This window comes from Dermacentor variabilis, chromosome 3, assembly GCF_050947875.1.
Source record: "Dermacentor variabilis isolate Ectoservices chromosome 3, ASM5094787v1, whole genome shotgun sequence".
Classification (NCBI taxonomy): domain Eukaryota; kingdom Metazoa; phylum Arthropoda; class Arachnida; order Ixodida; family Ixodidae; genus Dermacentor; species Dermacentor variabilis.
In genome coordinates this window covers 15,308,677-15,327,166 of record NC_134570.1, presented here as the reverse complement: position 1 = coordinate 15,327,166, position 18,490 = coordinate 15,308,677, and the positions used below count along the sequence as shown (strand labels likewise).

At 49.5% G+C, this 18,490-nt stretch overlaps 1 pseudogene; it reads right to left on the bottom strand.

The window, feature by feature from the left end:
• Positions 1-2,641: 2,641 nt before the first annotated feature.
• LOC142576793 (U2 spliceosomal RNA) lies at positions 2,642-2,814 on the bottom strand (annotated as a pseudogene).
• Between the last annotated feature and the right edge of the window lie 15,676 nt (positions 2,815-18,490).

The window sequence follows — 18,490 nt, the reverse complement described above, 5'->3', positions numbered from 1 at the left end:
GGATGTACGCAGCTTCATCGGCATTTGCTCGTACTTCCGACGTTTCGTGAAAAATTTCGCGGCCATAGTACAATCCCTAACCGAGCTTTTGAACAAAGACGCCCCTTTCCAGTGGGGCGATAACCAGGCCTCTGCATTCTCGCTTCTAATCGACCTTCTCACAAAGCATTTCCGTTCTGGCCCATTTCGATCCTTCGGCGCCTACCAAAGTCCGTACTGATGCCAGCGGTCACGGAATTGGCGCAGTACTGGCACAACGCCAGCGCGGCCACGACCGTATTATCGCTTACGCCAGCAGGCTCCTCTCGCCCGCGGAGCGCAACTATTCTATCACTGAGCGTGAGTGTCTGGTCCTAGTTTCGGCGGTTGCAAAGTTCCGCCCAGACTTATATGGCCGACCTTTTCCCGTTGTCACAGACCATCACGCGCTTTGCTGGTTATGCTCACTGAAAGATCCTACAGGAAGACTTGGTCGCTGGGCCTTACGCCTCCAAGAATATTCGTATTCTGTCACCTACAAATCTGGCCGACTACACAAGGACGCTGACTGCCTGTCTCGCTACCCGGTAGACGATCCTGACGAGCTTGTAGTACCGCCAACGGCATTTTCTCTGTGTCTGCTTTCGCTAACATCGCCGATGAGCAATACCGAGACCTATCTCTGCGAGTACTCATCGAGCGTCTGCGCTCTACACCTACCGACGCATCCGTTCGCCGATATGTCCTCCAGGGCGGCATTCCGTACCGAAGGAACTTCCTCCCTGACGGATCTGATCTTCTTCTTGACGTGCCAAAACATCTACGACAGACTGTGCTCTTTGAGATGCATGACGCACCCACTGCAGGGTATCTTGGGGTAACCCGCACATACGACCACGTCCGCCGCCGCTTCTATTGGCCTGGTCTCGCTCGCTCCGTCCGACGCTATGTTGCTGCCTGTGATCCCTGCCAGCGTCGGAAAACACCTCAGGTGCTACCTGCCGGTCATCTGCAGCCGATAACCGTCCCTGTGGAACCGTTCTTTCGTGTTGGATTAGACCTCCTCGGTCCCTTTCCCACTTCATCATCTGACAACAAATGGGTAGCCGTCGCAACGGATTACGCCACCCGATACGCTATCACGCGGGCTCTCCCTACCAGTTGCGCCACTTACGTCGCGGACTTTCTCTTGCGTGACATTATCTTACTTCATGGCGCCCCGCGACAGCTGCTTGCTGACCGTGGACGTAACTTCCTCTCGAAAGTCATCGCCGACATTGTGCGTTCCTGCTCCATACAACACAAGCTGACTACCTCATACCATCCTCAAACCAATGGCCTGACAGAGCGGTTAAACCGTACTCTTACCGATATGCTGTCCAAGTACGTTTCCAAGGACCACCACGACTGGGACATTGCCCTTCCTTACGTCACATATGCGTACAATTCTTCCCGGCACGACACCGCCGGATTTTCTCCATTTTATCTATTGTACGGTCACGAACCTACCTCGCCCCTAGACACGGCACTTCTTCCTGCTGCGATCTCAACAACCGAGTATGCGCGCGACGCCATCGCCCTCGCCGACCATGCACGCTAGCTTGCCCGTACCCGACTGACGGCCTCGCAAACCCCTCAGCAGCGTCAGTACAACGCCCGCCACCGTGACGTACAGTTTTCGCCTGGTGCGCTCATGCTCCTGTGGTCGCCCTGTCATCACGTCGGACTTTCAGAGAAGTCCTTCCGCGATACACGGGGCCCTACTGCGTGCTGCGCCAGGTGACGCCTATGACGTAAGAAATTGCTCCTGTGCGTTCAACCTCATCCTCTACTCTGGCATCTAGTGATGTTGTGCACGTCAGTAGGCTCAAGGCCTACTACACTGCTTCCGAGTCCGGCGTTTAGTCGCTCCGGGACGGCGCTTTTGCCGCCGGGGATAGTGCTACGGAACAGTATTTGCGATGACAAAGAGGCGAGCAGGGTGAATACGACGACGACGATTATAGGCTAGCGCGGGCAGCCTCTTGGCCAAGTGTGGCGTATTGCCTTGTAAGTATACTCGTATATAGCTTTTCGTCGGCGTCTTCCTACGTAACAATATTAGCACCAGGTGGCGAAGTATGTATAGGTGTATTCGTGTTCCAATCGCAGAGACTGGTTCATAGAAGCAGCTGCATTTCATACCTAAAGTTAGACAGCTTTGCTTGCTGGAACGAATTGCAACACAGCTATACAGACCCGGCCAGCTTGTGCCATCGTTTGCCTATACGTAGTAGCCATGGCAGTACCTCTTCATGCGGTGTTTCTGAAGCGAAGCACCACGTCCCAAGCATCGCGAAAACACGCTTCGACGCTCCTCCTACTCTCCTCACGCCAGTATAGTGACGCGATAAAATGTGATGCGCTGTGTCCCCGCGACTCTCATCCCCCACTTCGTCTTTCATTGACTTTCATTGACTTCAACTGGAGGTTTAATCGCCTTCCATCTTTTTTTTTTAATGTTAATGCGCCGTTTCCTCATGACGATGCACTAAAGCTTCGATCACTTACTCCCACAGAGCGCGAGATCTCAGTGATTTTTTTACAGCACAGCTGTATCTGGCTAGGTTCTGGGAAAAAATTCCATGCGTCTATCGAGCTGTGTAGATCGAAAATTTCTCCATATACGTCGGTCGATCCCGAAGATAGTGCAATACCGTGCCGTCTCGCGGCGGAGGTGGAGCAGGCTTTAAGTACTCCGCCAGCTTGCAAAAGTAAGTTTAATATCTTAGGTCCAAATACAACCCGTATCTGATAAGAACAGATACTAAACTTTGTCCCGCATTGGGCATGTCTACGTTTGCACCGCCCTCTCTTTGTCGGCGTTCCAAGCACTTGCGTGTCTCCTTTCCTTTCCTTCCATTCTTCCATGGTGGCAGTCCGGTAAGCGTGCTGCCCGTCAGGACCGCAAGGCGGAAAGAAATGCGAACCGTCCATGTTGCCCCGATCCCGCAAACTTTGTGAGTTTGTGGGGAAGCAATTTTGTGTGGCCTGTGTTATGTATGACCGCTTGTGGTTTTAGAGTAACCTCACCGCCATTACTGCACTGTGGAACGTGGACCAACGCAGGATTGCCTCGGCTACGGTTAAGCAGTGTGTGCCCTCGGAGTGCGGTGAGGTGCGTGTCTGTTCTACGTGCTGGGAGTCATTAGGGAAAGGTGTCACGTTTCGCAGCAATACATGTATATACCCTCTGGTGCCCCATCATCTTCCGAGGCTCAACATCGTGGAGGAGTGACTAGTCGCGCCTTGCCTTCTGCACACGGAGTTTGACGCACGACAGTTCGCCATCGTACACAGCTTCGCTGGTCATCCATCTTCAGAGAGAGGAACGGCACCTAATTTTTTTTATATTGAGAATATTTATGCTCGGCGAGACAGGCCACAACTACACGCCACATTCCGGAAAAGTAGCAAAGAAAGCTCCGTTTAAACTTAGTAAAATGGACATCACATGGTGCAACCGCATCTGTTACTGTAAGAAATTACATCAAACTCTTTCTGCAAACTTCTATATGAACATTCCAGGATAAAATTGCGTCCTCACAGTTAATAAAACAATGTCCTACTTTCAGGCGTATCGCAAAGACGACAGTTAATGGATATGAAACGAAAATATCATTTTCCTGATGCCATATTCTAACTGGCTATGTTTCAGTGTGTAAACTGTAAAAGAAAATTTTTTGTAGATAGGAAAACTGAAATTTTCCACACTCTTGCAGAACATCATGTCCTGTTTAATGTATATCGAGAAGCAAATTCTCGATGCGAACAGCCCTCATATTAAGTCTATATAATGTTTTTTATCGCGACAAAATGAATACTCAGAAAGAAAACCGAAAAATTGACTGCGCGTATCAACTCCTATGAATAAGATCCTGAAATAGTTTTTGTAATAATTGTAATTAACACCATGAAAGAAAGAAATGCGCCTGCCGCCTACTGAATGAAGCGTTCGAAAAGAATTGTTCTGAAATTTAATTCGCCCGCTATGGAAACCGACTTCTCTGTTGCCTTTGTCAATTCCCAAACCTTTGCTATTCCCGACCTTTGCCACTCCCATAATTTACTTTGCCCAACTACAAAATGAATTGACCCACATTCAAAACCGATCTGGCCCACTACCAAAATTGGCTTGAACTACTATAATTTGGGTGGCCCACCCTCAGAACTGACATCGCCGAATTCTAGCACATGACCAAGTGAAAAGTATCGCGCGGAAGAGTCTTACTGCTTTCGCAATTAATGCACGTAAGGAGTGCCTCTATAACGTTTTATTCCTCAACGACCGGAGAGAGGCAATATTTCTTTAAAATGACTATTTTGACCACACGCCTGTTTTGTTCGCTGCTGACCTGTCATCCACTGTTTCGTGATCATGGGAACGCAATAAAAGCACATCGCCGACAGTCGGACTGCAAGGTAGCCTTAATTGTACGTAATGAATTACGTGTAAATAATTACGTGCAATTAATTACATTGTTTGTAATTTGGTAATTGATCAGTTACCTTTTGCGCAGTAACGCTCACTGTAATTCACTTAGTTTTTTCAGTAACTAATTATATCTAACCAGTTATTTAAGGAGATAAGGTAGAACAGGCCGTGCCGCATTGAGCAGGCGAGTTTGCCGGGAACTACAGCAGGATGCCCGCAGCTAGTCGTGCCACGTTGCAACCACGCGGTTCCGCATGTTGATAGAGGCACACCCGGCGCTTTGTCTTTGATTCATCCTACAGGCGAGTCGCACTGCCTGTATTGCTCGCGTGACATTCTGTGTCCCGTCATGGCTTCGTGTTTCTATGCGGCACGAACGGCATCCCGTCAGAAAGCTCATCTTCAGCGAGCTTACATTGCATAAATGCTGCAAATACGACGAGCAGGCCTGGCTCTCTCTCACTGCGTCTTCTGCAGCCCATAACACGTTGTTTATCTTCGCTAGGAATTTGTTTTCAAAATTTTCGGCGTTTTAATATTTTCAACATCTTCCCGCGTTTTCTTGTGAGCACATCACCAGTGACGCTGAAAGTTTGCTCGATGTGCGCGCCGTGCGGTGTTCTAATGCGCGAACATCGGACGGGAAAATCGGGAGTTTGGGAACTATACTAACGAATCGAAGTTGGGAGGAACGAACGTAGAAGTAAGCGATTACATTTTAGTAATTCTTACTTACATTCGTGGGACAGTAATAGTCCCTGTAATAGTTAAATTTTTGAATGACATAATTGTGATTGCTATCAGTTACTTTTTCTTCTGTAACGTACGTGCACAAGTCTGCTCCAGGGTCACTCTTCCTGTTTGGTCACAAATGACAAAACTGTGACCACCCAGTGACACCAGTGACGTCCTATCGATATTATATGGGCATCCACGGCCAAGACACTGGATATCCGAGGGATGCGTCGAATACGTCCTGCGGACATCCCTAACCTGATCGTTTGGCCACTTTTTCCGTTTCCTGCGGACACCCCTTGCCGATCTGCGAAGGATATCATGGGGACATGCTAGGTGCATATTTTACGGACATATGCGAGGGCTTTTTTCAGTGTTTGCCACAATTTGCATGACGCTTCAGCACACGCTATATGACAGATGCAACGCGCAGAGCGCCCACGCACGTGTGCGAAAGCGCAGCGTCCTGCTCCTCCTCGGCCTTCGGCCACGCACAAGTGTCTTATTGGACCAGCTGAAGTTTTCAGATTGTGTCAGAAAATTCGTGCACTACAACTTACACACAAGCTGCAGACACAAACCGCTTCGGATTGTAATTCGAACATGCGAGAAACGTAGTTCTGTTACTAGGAAACTCAAAGACAAAGCCTCAATTGGAGGACGAATATCACGTTTATGCCGGTCCATGTGGGGTAACCTTGAGGGATCCGTAGTAGGATAGGATATCCGAAACACAACTCTATATAGCCTACCTTACTTTATGTTTAGAGCATAATGGCTTACACGGTAACTCAGATCGACTATCTTTGCTTGAACGAAAGTGCGCCGACATTTCACAGCGCCTGACCGCCGACGTCACCCGTTATGTCAGAACATGCCGAGACTGTCAGCGACGCAAGACACCGCCGACAAGGCCAGCCGGATTACTACAGCTAATCGAGCCTCCTTGACGACCATTCCAGCAGATCGGGATGGACTTGCTGAGACCCTTTCCGACGTCAACAACCGCAAATAAGTGGATCGTCGTGGCGACGGACTACTCCACCCGCTTCGCTGAAACTAAAGCACTGCCGAAAGGTAGCGTAGCTGAACTGGCGAAATTCTTTATCGAAAACATCTTGCTGCGACATGGCGCCCCAGAAGTCCTCATCACCGACAGAGGAACGGCCTTTACAGCGGAGCTCACCCAAGCGATTCTGCAATACAGTCAGACAAGGCACAGGAGGACAACGACCTACCACCCACTGACGAATGGTCTTACGGAGCGGCTGAATAAGACCCTCGCCGACATGCTAGCGATGTACGTCGACGTCGAACACAAGACCTGGGATGCCGTCCTGCCCTACGTAGCATTCGCTTACAACACGGCGGTGCAAGAGACAACACAGATCACGCCGTTCAAGCTGGTCTACGGCAGGAAACCGACGACGACGCTCGACGCCATGCTGCCGCACGTCACTGACGAGGAGAACCTTGACGTCGCTAGCTATCTCCAGCGCGTCGAAGAAGCCCGACAGCTCGCCCATCTGCGGATCAAAAACCAGCAGAGGACCGACAGCCGACACTACAACCTCCGACGACGCTTCGTCGAGTACCAGCCCGGCGACCGTGTTTGGGTATGGACCCCGATACGCCGACGAGGACTCAGTGAGAAACTACTGCGACGCTATTTCGGACCCTACAAGGTCATCCGACGTATTGGCGCACTGGACTATGAGGTTGTGCCAGACGGCATTTCGCATTCACAGCGGCGCCACGCACGATCTGAAGTGGTCCACGTGGTGCGCCTTAAACCCTTTTATGGACGCTGACCAACTTCCTTATTTTGTTGTTTTTGTTGCTACGAGTGCTTTTTTATTACTTTCGTTTGTTTGCAGCACCGGGTCGATGCTTTTTAAGAGGGGGGTATTGACACGTGTACTTATCTTTATCGGGCGACCACGTTCCGCCGCCTAACGAATGTTATCGCATAGCGCGGGACGAACCTATATATATAGATGTATCTGAAGTTTCTGGAAAGTTATCGATGCTTCTATCCGGGCTGTCTGTTGTCGCCGAACCTCGTGTTATCTGATTTCATCGCGTAACGCGAATGGTGTAGAACTTTGTGGAAGGCACGCGGGTCCCAACAATTAGTCTGGAACGTTCGACGACTGCTGTATAAAAGCCGACGCGCTTGACCCGCTGATCAGATTTTCGACGATCGCTGACTGTGTTCGCCGCTCTCGTTGTGCTATAAGTGTAGCCTGTTTTGTGGGCACAGGTTCGCCCAATAAAATCTAGTTTTGCCTTTCACAGTATTGCTACTGTGTTCTTTGACGTCACGACCACGTGACAATATGCCTGTTTTTTACGGCATTTGACAACGTAAATGTAAGGAAAAATTATGGAGTTGCACATATAACTGAATTAGGTTACGGATGGCTTAAAAATTAAATTATTGAGGCCGACTTCGAACAAATTTGTTTTGACAATTGTGGGGTTTCGAGCACTCGCAATAGTGCGACGCCGTTGCGTTTCCGGGAACCCCGTTTCCCTTTCCTCCCTGCCTGGACGGGATGGCAGCGAGTCATAAAACACTGGCACTCCGCAGTCATCCCGGCCATGGGAAGATCAACGGGTTTCACCCATTGGCCAATTTTTTTGGCGGGATTCGGGCCCTCCTTGCGTGCGCCACGGTTACACGCGCGCAAGACGGGGCCTGCGAAGGCCACATCGGGACGGTGGCCCTTTGTCCGCCGCCGGCGATGGTTACTCCGGCTCTCCGGGGTCCCGGCCTCAGCGCACTCTTCCGTCGTCTCAACGTCCCGAGGCAGCGCCTTCCGGCCGTGCCCCGTCTGTTCTATTCCCATTTTCTCTGCTCCGGGGTGCGCGATGGAAGGCGCGGGCAGAAGGATGGGCAGCCTCTTTCTGCGAGGTTCTTTGTACCTGGTTTTCCTCTGTCGCGGTGCGCCGGCCACCGGCGGCCATTTGGCCATGCATTGTGTCGCAATTAGATTTAGATTCGGACGTGTCGCTGAAACTTGTGTTTGTATCGAACCCCAGCCTAATGACTACGAATTGCCCTGCACCAGGCCCTGCAGCAGCCCTCGCAGAAGGCCAGGGCTTCTCGTTTGTCTCAAACAGTCCAGAACTGTGCGAGAAGCTGCGCACGCCAACACTCACTGGCTGTAATAGCATACCAAGCAGTCTGGGACAAGAAATTAAAGAGGCCCAGTGCATGCATGCATGACGAATATAAGAAACAGCTAAAAATAGTACAAAGCACATCCACTTGATGTCAATAGGGATATCTATAAATGTTGCGGATACAACCATATGTAGTACAATGGATGTCCTCTGGACATAAGTGTGGTTAATACGGATATAGTAGATGTAGTAAATATATAGTAGGTGTTGTGCACATTTATGAAATGTTAAATATACCCAGCCCTGATATTCCTACAACGTACCACTTACATGTTCAGGATGCATCTGCGAAGATCCATAGTACATCCATGCAACGTTTTCTGGATAAACCTGGATATCTAATGGACGCACTGAATGTTCAAGGTGTACCATACTGTGTACATTTAATCGATTAATCTGGCTATCTGGGTGGGTGCTTTGTTATCCGCAACACCTGGCCCTTGGATTCTTAGCGGATATTTTAAAGCACACCACCTGCTCTGGGGGAGTTAGAAGATGGACTCCAAAGGAAAAAAGCTAGCAGCGTTTGCTTCGGACCAAGAGCTTTATTGTTTCAATGACAGCAGCCCGACATTTTTATGGGGTCTGACCTACAGAGCAGTCTGGACTTGACTTTGGTCTGTCGGTGCCTTCGAAGCAGAGTAAAGTGGTTCTCAGACATAGAAACCCACTGAAGTGATCACGTTCCTACTGTGGGTGAAGAAAAACCAGGCAAACGCTGGTGCCTGGTGTCCACAAATTATATTTTTAGCCGAGCCTGCTCAATCAGGCGGAAACCTGATTTCGCCGATTCCACTGCTTGCGCATCGTGAGCGTGCTGGGCACGTCCTCGTCGTCTTTTGTGACAGGACCATTGTGGCACCTAGCACTGAGCTGCAGCCCCACCCTCTCCCCCTTATATCGAGGAAGCCGTGAGCTGGACGAATGGCGAAGCGCGGATGGCGGTGGTGCGAAACGCACGCGGTGAATTAATAGGCCTGGTCGGGAGGCAATGTGACCGCAGAAGTGGCTAAAGCGTCTCAGTCCACGTAGGCAGGCTTCAGAGGGTCGACAAAGACCGCATCTTCTCGGGCGTTGACGAGCAGTAGAAAGTGTTCAGGCGCACGCTTGAGTACTTTGAACGGACCATCATACGGGGGTCGCAAGGGAGGACGCACAGCGTCGTGGCGCACAAAGACATGCGTGCACTTATCAAGGCCAGGGTTGGCGCATACACGCCGGCAAGAACGTCGTTGTTGGGGGGGGGGGGGGGGGGAGAACGACAGTACGCATAACGCTGCACAGATGGTAGGTGTAGTCGGAAACGTCAGCAGGTATAGTGGGCGAGTCGCCGAAGAATTCGCATTCGCTAAGGAGTTGTAAAGTGGTGCCAAACGTAAGCTCGGCGACGCTGGTGAAAGAGTCTCTGCAAAGAGCGGTGCGGATGCCAAGCATAACGAAAGGAGGGCGCTCGATCCATGATGAAGGAAAAGTCGAAGCCATGAGTGAAGCCTTCAGTTGGCGGCGAAAACGTTCAATAATCCCATTGGATATCGGGTGGTACGAAACTAAGAGGTGGTCTTCGTGTGACTGACGCCGAGTAGCCGAGATAAATTAGCGAACAATGTTGAGTCGAATTGGCGACCGAGGTGAGTCGTAACGGTGGAAGGAGCACCGTAGCGGCCAATCTAGAGTGTGATGAGTGCTCGAGCTATCGACTCCGCCGTTATTTTCAGAAAAGACATCGCTTCAGGCCATCTGGTGGACCTGTCAATGCAGGTTAACAGGTAGCGATGGTTCCCGCAAGGAGGAAGGGGGCCAACAATATTGACGTGCAGATGGCTGAAGCGGGCGTCAGGTGACGGGAATGTGCCAAGAGGAGTCGCAGTGTGGCGATGTATTGTAGACTGTTGGCAGTTGAGGAACGCGCGTGACCAGCGACGAAAGTGTACGTTAATACTGGGCCACACACAACGAAAAGTGATGAGTCGCTGTGTTGCGCGAATGCCAGTACGGCTAAAGAATGGAGGGCATCAAAGACGACCCGGCGTATGGCCGAGGCATGTAAGCACGAGTACGTCCAGTTGACTTATCACAAAAGAGGGCCGCGTCGCAGTGAGCAAGCAAGATATCTTCAAACACCAGAGAGATAGCGCTCGTGCGAAGGAGCTGGAGCTCGGCGTTAACACTCTGGCAGTAGCCATGACCGTGAAGTCGATGACCGGTCGGCCGTGATCCGTTGCATGGATGCCGGCGCGAGAAAGTGTGTCGGCGACGGCGTTGCCGTAAGCAGCACGTAAGCAGACTTAAGTGCCTCTGTAACTGTTTTTTCGTACTTAGGCCTCGTTGGCTCTGCAAGAGTTCCCGAAACTCGCCATGTTGAATATTTGGCTCCTTTTATAAGTCTACCGCTAAGGCCAGCCTATGGACAAAGATGCAAAATCCATGTCGTCACAGCGAGCTGCTGGAACTTGAAGGAAAGCCGTCTTTTGTTATTGCGCTTTTTCTGGCATGCGTCTTATCATTGTAAGGGTAGTGTTTTTGATATATGGTAGAAGGGTAGTTTACCGATATAAGACAGTGTTAGTTTAGCGCACGCTATATCATTGCGTAAGCTGTAATATAGCAGGTCGTTATTGCGCATGCGCAGAACGCTAAACGACTCAGCGTATAGCGTACGCACGCTATTTCTCAGATTTAGCGTTAGCGTCTTTGCGTGGTTTGCGTTGATTGTGTGAACTGCTTTCGCTTAGTCTCAGGCCGCTTCGACGACAGAGTGTTATGGATAACCTTGTGGAGTTTTCGAGATGGCTTCTCGTTTCGAACGAGTCGAAGCTTAACGAAAGAATGGGTGGATGGATGGATTTTATGAGCCTCACCTGTGGTGGGTTGCGCCACCAAGCTCGTTTTATTTTATTGCATAATCTCCTACCTAGGTTAAAGAAGAAGAAAAAAGAAAAGGAAAAAAAGAACACGATGAGTTCCCATTACCAAATTTTCTGACCCCCTATTGTGAACTTTGTTTTTGTACGTCTCCGTTTTTTGTCGTTTCCCTACTTTTCTTCCAACAGTCTTCCAATTGCCGCTTATCAAACTCTATTGCTAATATGTTTACTTTCCCTTTGCTCTCGCTGAACCGAAGGGCTTCAAGGAAGCCAGTGGTGCCTAAATCGACCGCTGTGCAGATATCTTCACATTCTAATAAAACATGCTCCATCGTTTCCCTAACTTTACCGAAGCAAGCACATGCTTCTTCAAGGCTGATTCTTGGGCTAGTTGGTACGGTTTACTCATTGGACGGACGGACGGACGGATGGATGGATGGATGGATGGATGGATGGATGGATGGATGGATGGATGGATGGATGGATGGATGGATGGATGGATGGATCTCAACCCTTTGAATCGGGCGGCTGCGGCGCGCGCCACCTAGCCTTGAATGGTACTATATGCATGCATACCCATGCATTTACTCCTTTACTTTTGCGTTGATATTATCTACCAATCAGATAGCCTCCGTTTAGTTATTTCTACCTGTTCAAAGTCTGTTTTACTTTCACTGTCTTTAAAACCCAAAGCTTTGAATAGTTCCCCGTTACATTCAACTGCAGAGTGAAGTTGTTTACAAGCAAGTGTCAGGTGTTCAACCGTTTCCTCCTCCTCTCCACAAGCCCCGCACAACAAGTCTATCTCCTGGTATCTGGCTCGATACGTTTTGGTCCGCAGTACACCTGTCCTGGCCTCAAACAACAATGAGCTTCCCTTTGAGTTATCGTAAATATTTTCTTTGGCTATTTCTTGCTTAAACATTCTGTATGTCTCTAATGACGATTTGGTTTGAATCTCTGTTTTCCACATACCCCTCTTTGTCTCGTTAACCTTTTTCTTGACGGATGATTCCTTACCTGTCACCCCCTGCTGCCCAAGTATTTGCTTGACAATTTTCTACTTCGCTTGCTCCACCTTGAGTCAACATTCCTCGTGTATAAGTAACTGAAAACCTTCCTAGCCCACCGCATTTCCCCCATTTTTCTAAATCGCCCCTCAAATGCTATCTTCCTACTAGCCTCTCTGCCCTCGAAAGAAGACCATCCCAGATCCCCCTGCACCCCAAGATTTGGTGTCTTGCCATGTGCTCCCAGAGCGAGCCTACCCACACCACGTTGCCTAGTTTGCAACTGTGCCCGGGTCTCTGCTCTCATACATAGAACTTCATTGGCAAAAGTCAGGCCCGGAACCATTACCCCCTTCCATATCCCTCGTACTACCTCGTACCTATTGTAGTTCCACAGTGCCCTACTCTTCATAATCGCTGCACTTCTGTTACCTTTAGTCGTTACATATTTTTCTTCGTATGTCAGATACTCAATTTCATTATTTATCCACACCCCAAGATACTCGTACTTATCGACTATCTCAAGCGTGGCCTCCTATATCTTATGCTCGCCGCAAATGTTATCATTAAAAATCATGACTGCTGATTTTTCTTTGCTAAACTTCAAGCCTAATCTGTCTCCTTCTGTACCACATGTGTCCTTCAATCCCTGAAGATCAGAAGATCAGAAGATACTTGTACTTATCGACTATCTCAAGCGTGGCCTCCTATATCTTATGCTCGCCGCAAATGTTATCATTAAAAATCATGACTGGTGATTTTTCTTTGCTAACCTTCAAGCCTAATCTGTCTCCTTCTGTACCACATGTGTCCTTCAATCCCTGTAGATCTTCTGTATTGTCAGCCATTAATGCAATATCATCCGCATGCATCAGTCCTGGTAATGACTGTTCAATCAATTTTCTTTGTTTGAAAAATGATAGGTTGAAGCCGAGTCCGCTTTGCTGTATTTTGGCCTCTAATCCTTGTAGGTACAGTATAAACAACAGAGGTGGCAATGGACACCCCTGCCTAAGCTCCTGCCGAATCATTACAGGCTCCAAAACCTGCTTTTCCCATTCTATAATCACCCGTTACATTTATAGATATCTTTTAAGAAATTGGTTGCTCCATCTTGCACTCCTAAAGTTTCCAGAACGCCCCACAAGTCCTCTTGAAGTACACTGTCATAGGCTCCCTTGATATCCAAAAAAGCCAGCCATAGGGGTCTGTGTTCCTTTTCAGCTATTTCAATGCACTGTCAGTGAGAACAGATTGTCTTCTAGCCTCCTATGCTTCCGGAACCCATTTTGTAGCTCTCCAAGCACCCCCTCGTTCTCTACCCATGCCTGCAGTCTGTCCTTTATAATCTCCATAACCACCCTGTAAACCACTGACGTCCTGTTATAGGCCGGTAGTTATTTATGTCAGCTTTGTCCCCCTATCCCTTATATAGCATTCTCATCCTACTTAGCCTCCATTCGTCAGGCACTTTACCATCCATTAGCATTTTGCTCACGACCTCCCTTAATGCTTTCTTAGATTTCGGGCCCAATTTCTTTATTAACATAATTGGAATACCATCGAGGCCTGCCGATGTGCTACTTGGTACCCTCTTCTCGGCCCTTTCCCACTCTCTTTGCCAAGCGAAAGCAGTGGATTGACCGGGCTATCCCTCTCCGACATACTGCATGTACCATTTCTCTGTTTTGTAAATTTTTTTCCTCATCATGGCTCCTATACCTCTGCTCTACTATACCTCTGCTCTAGGCTTGTCCTATTACCCAAGGAGTTCAGATGTTGCCAGAATTTTCTAGCTGCCTGTTTATCTTTTTTACTGTTTACTTCTGACAGCCATTGGGACCTTATTGTCTTGATTTTCTCGTTGATCAAATAGGATGCTTCCTTTCTGCATTTTATGTAGTTTACCCATTTTCTCTCTACTTCTGCTTCAGGTTCTCCCTTACTTTTCGAATACCTGTGTTCCCTGGAGGCTTCCTGACGTTTCTTTATGGCCTTCTTAACCTCTTCATCCCACCAGCTCTTGAGTTTTCGTATCCCTTGCCTTGTTTTCCTGACTCACGCCTTACCTAGCTCACGCTCAAATAGTCTCATTAACTTTGGGTAAGTCCAATCAGTTTAAATACCCTCTGATATTTTCTCTTCAATTTGTTTGGCCGCTATTTGCACTTGCTCTTCTGAGTAAAAAATCCCATCTGGCTCTTCCTCAGGCCTCTTTCGTGCTTTAGTTTCCCTCTTAAAACTCACCTTGATACGTTTGTGGTCCCTACCTATACTTCTGGAGCCCTGTTAATCTATAATCATGGCTCCTAATCTATCATACATCATATGCGACATTAACGCATAATCTATTGTCGAGTGTCGACCCCCTACCTCCCATGTTATGATCCCGTCACACTTCTCAGTAGAGTTACAGACAACTAAGTTATGCCTCTCACACATATCCAGCAGCATGTTACCTGTTGTTACGTTTCGCCTACGACGCGCGGTTTAGCCGGCGCGGCTGCAACGGACGCCGGGGCTTCGTTCAAAGCGGCAGACATTTTGGCCCGTTCGGCGCCGCCGCTACGCCTCCCCGCCAAGCGCGTCCAGGCCTGTTCTAATGCCACGTGTCTTCATGTGCGTGTGTGTGTGTATGTGCATGTTGGTGCCCACGCTTGTCGAAGCGCGGCAGCCGGGGAGAGGAGCTCCCCCAACTGTGAAGCGAGGGGGTCTGACCGGCGCCGACACGACGTATGCGCCACCTTCTCATCCCATTGTGCCCGAGCGGCACAGTCACGTGCTCGTCTATAGAGGGGTTCCTTCTTGCCCTCAACTGCGAGAGTATAAAAGCAGCTGCCCCCGGACGCCAAGGGAGGCTCCGATTTCTTCTGTTGAGTAACGTGCACTCCCGTCTCTCTACTTCGGTCAACCTGACCGCCAACTCTTTGCGATGTTAGAATAAACAAGTTGTTTTGTTGTTACCAGTCGACTCATGCTTTGCCGGGACCTTCGGATGCTTCCAGTTGTACCCCAGGCCGCCAGGCCAACGCTACCCTTGGGGCTTGCGACCCAGGTGCAACAACGGGCGTCAGCGCCGAGTTCCCAACAACTCGTGCCAGCGGTGCGATTCCAACACTGTGGAGTCTGTGTACCCGTCCATATCTTCAACATGCGCATTCATGCCTCCTAAAACAATTATCTCACATCCTTTTCCCAGCTCATTGATGTCCGCTGCTATACAGTCCAACATCTTTTTTTGTTTTCCTCTTTAGAATTTGATCCTGTCCAAAGGTATACAAAGCCTAGAAGTGTTTCGCCCCCACTACTTTTCCTTTTAGCCATAAATGCTCCTTGCATTCCTGTTTGACCCTTTGCCAATTTATATTTTTATGAATGGGTGCTCCAATTTCCCCGCCCTTTCTGCTACTCTGCACTCTGTTGCAGTATTCCGATGAATAATCAGGGTTACAGGACAGTTGTTCCATGTCCCTAAGATGTGTCTCTACAAACCTATAAACCATTAAGTTCTCCTGCCTTAGTTGCTCTTCGATTTCCTCCCATTTTAACCTATTTCGGCCACCTTGCATGTTAATGAACCCTATGTCTGACTTAATTTGGCTCTGGTGCTTACTTCTGTTGCCTCTCCTACAGTACCGATGCTTGCTTGTAGCTCCTGCCTCGAATCGTCCACGCCTACACTGGTTCCTTCAGGGTTCTGGGTCCCCCTAAAGAAGCTGTTGCCTGGCGACCCATCCTGCCCCCCATCCTTTTGCCAGTGGCACCACTGTAGTGAATGCCATCCTGCACAAAAGGCCAGGAGCCGGCTCCGTACACGTCCCTGTTGACCTCCATCACGCTGTACCCGAGTCGTCGGCTCAGACTCCTAATGACCCGATTGGCATCAACGACCCTCCTTTCTATCTGGTCAGTCTGACCCTGGACCTCTGGGATAGTGCATATGGTCACATGCACCCTCACGGAGGCCTCTCTAAGCTTACGCAGCCCAGTCTCAATGTGCCTCTTAAGGTCCCGACTTATCCCCTTAAGCACGTCATTGAGCCCAGCGTGTATAATGACCAAGCTGTCGCTCTCCGTGCTGTCCCCTACCACTTCCCGCGCCTTGGTCATCGCTTCTGCCATGCCCTTGCCCGCTCGCGCCTCCCTCCACCTGCACTCGCCCGTCCGCCTTCACTCTCGCCTTCATGCCTTCTTCAGCCCTCCCCACGTTGGAGTCACCAGGACCCTTCTGCGCGCGAACCATTCGCCTGGCCTACATTTGCCTGCACTGCCCAGCTCGTAGCACCGATACGGTGTCAGCCTTCTGGCACCTCTGGACTCCGAGCCTCCAGGCGCTGATGTTCCCTGTGGGCTCACCGCACACTCCAAGCACTCCTACACGTTGCGCGGGAGGCCAATCTCTCCGCCCATAGTCGAAGGTAGACCCACACTGCTTGGGGAAAGCTCACTCCTCTCTTTCAGTCAGCGGCCATGTGCTGCACTTTGCTCCATGGCCAGGTACTGTACAGGTGCTGCAGGAACTCGATCAAGCTGCGATAGAGCGGCTTTTTCTCCTGCCACTTTTTTCGCTGTGTGCTGATTGCATAAGGTGAAAATTGAGATTGTTTGATTTCATTGACCTCGTCAGGATATCGGGCACACAACGATACATAAGTTCACTAGCTTTATAAATAGAAATTTGAAAGCAAGAAAGCTAGAAATGAAAAATATTTCACGAGCAATTGGTACGGAAGTATAAAAATTAAAATCAAATGAACGTGTGACAAAAAGTACCACAGCACGGAACGCACCTCCAGCAGCAACGTTGAGGATGATGCTGCTGTTGACTTGTGAAGTGCATTGCAAGTCGCCCTGTGGGTGCGGCTGTGTGGCGAAGCTTCAAACGGTAATACGGAACTGTCACCGAAAACGAAACGTGACGAAGAACGAGTGCAAGGAAAATATTCTGACACGCGCACACTTTTTTGTATTGGCCAGGTCAACTGAGCTTCACTGAATAGGACAGGCAAACATTGAAGCTTAACGTCAAAAAGGTAATATTTATCCAATCATTCATGTTAGTTATGTGCCTATGCTGTGCTGAGCCTTTTTTCGTTTAGAGAAAAAGTGCGCTAAAGGTGCCATGTTCTGCCACAGTGCAATGTTACCGTTCGGCAACACACATTTTCCATGTGTGTGTGTGTGTGTGTGTGTGTGTGTGTGTGTGCGTGTCGCCAGAAGACGACAGCGATTAAGTGCGCGTGCACTGATGGTTTTGGCACCAGTGGATGAAAAAACCAACCGGCCGCAGTTGGGCACGAACTCACGTATTCGCATTACGCGTACGATGCTCTTACCAAATGAGGTAACGCGGCGCCGTTTTTCCATTCACTTTCTGGGGCATTTATGTTCATCTACCACAGTTAAAGGTGGAAGCGTTAGCCAGCGCCACACCATGCCACACCTCACGACTTTGACGACGGATGTGGGACATCGTTTGTTTGTCGCAAGCGTCACGTGTACGTGATCTTTTTGGGTGAAGACAACTCGTTAAGAAACTCGCACATGCTACCTCAAGGCAAATCTTGAGCGCCAAAAGCGAACATATACTGTCGCTACGTGAACAACCGAGGAAAGAAGGAAAACAAGAGGGCAAGGAAGTCCCGTAGGCTAGAGTCACTGGAAAAAATTTCAGAGTACTGCATTCGTTTTCCCCGCGCCGCCGACGCGTTCATTGGCCCAACCGTACCACGTGACTTTGGGGCGCCATATACCTTCCAAGCGCCGGGCGGGCCGGCTGAGTTGGAGCGCAGGCAGCGCAGGTTCCCAACGTTTTTTGTGTTCTGATTGTCGCGCTCGCATTTGACTGCAAGGCAATCATGCTTCGCTGCTGCGCCTTCGGATGCATCAACCAAACTCAGTCTGGAAAGACTTTTTTCTAGATTCCGACCGGGAAAATGACCGAGAGCGTCGTTCTGCGTGGTTACACAGAATCGGCCGGGAGAACTTCAAGCCTACAAAAAACACCCGCGTGTGCGAGGTATAAGTACACCTTGCTTGTGCTTTTCGGCATTGTTTTAGAAGATATTTAAGCGAAGTGCACGCGTTCTTAGCGACGCTACGAAAATAGTTCATTGCAGGGATCGTTCGCGTCTTGCACGCTTGACGCGGGTACACGTGTACGCGTTTGTTGCTCAACACACGCGGTTACTCCGTGCTCGTGGCACGCGAAGGCACACTTGTCGCGCGAGAATTCCGCG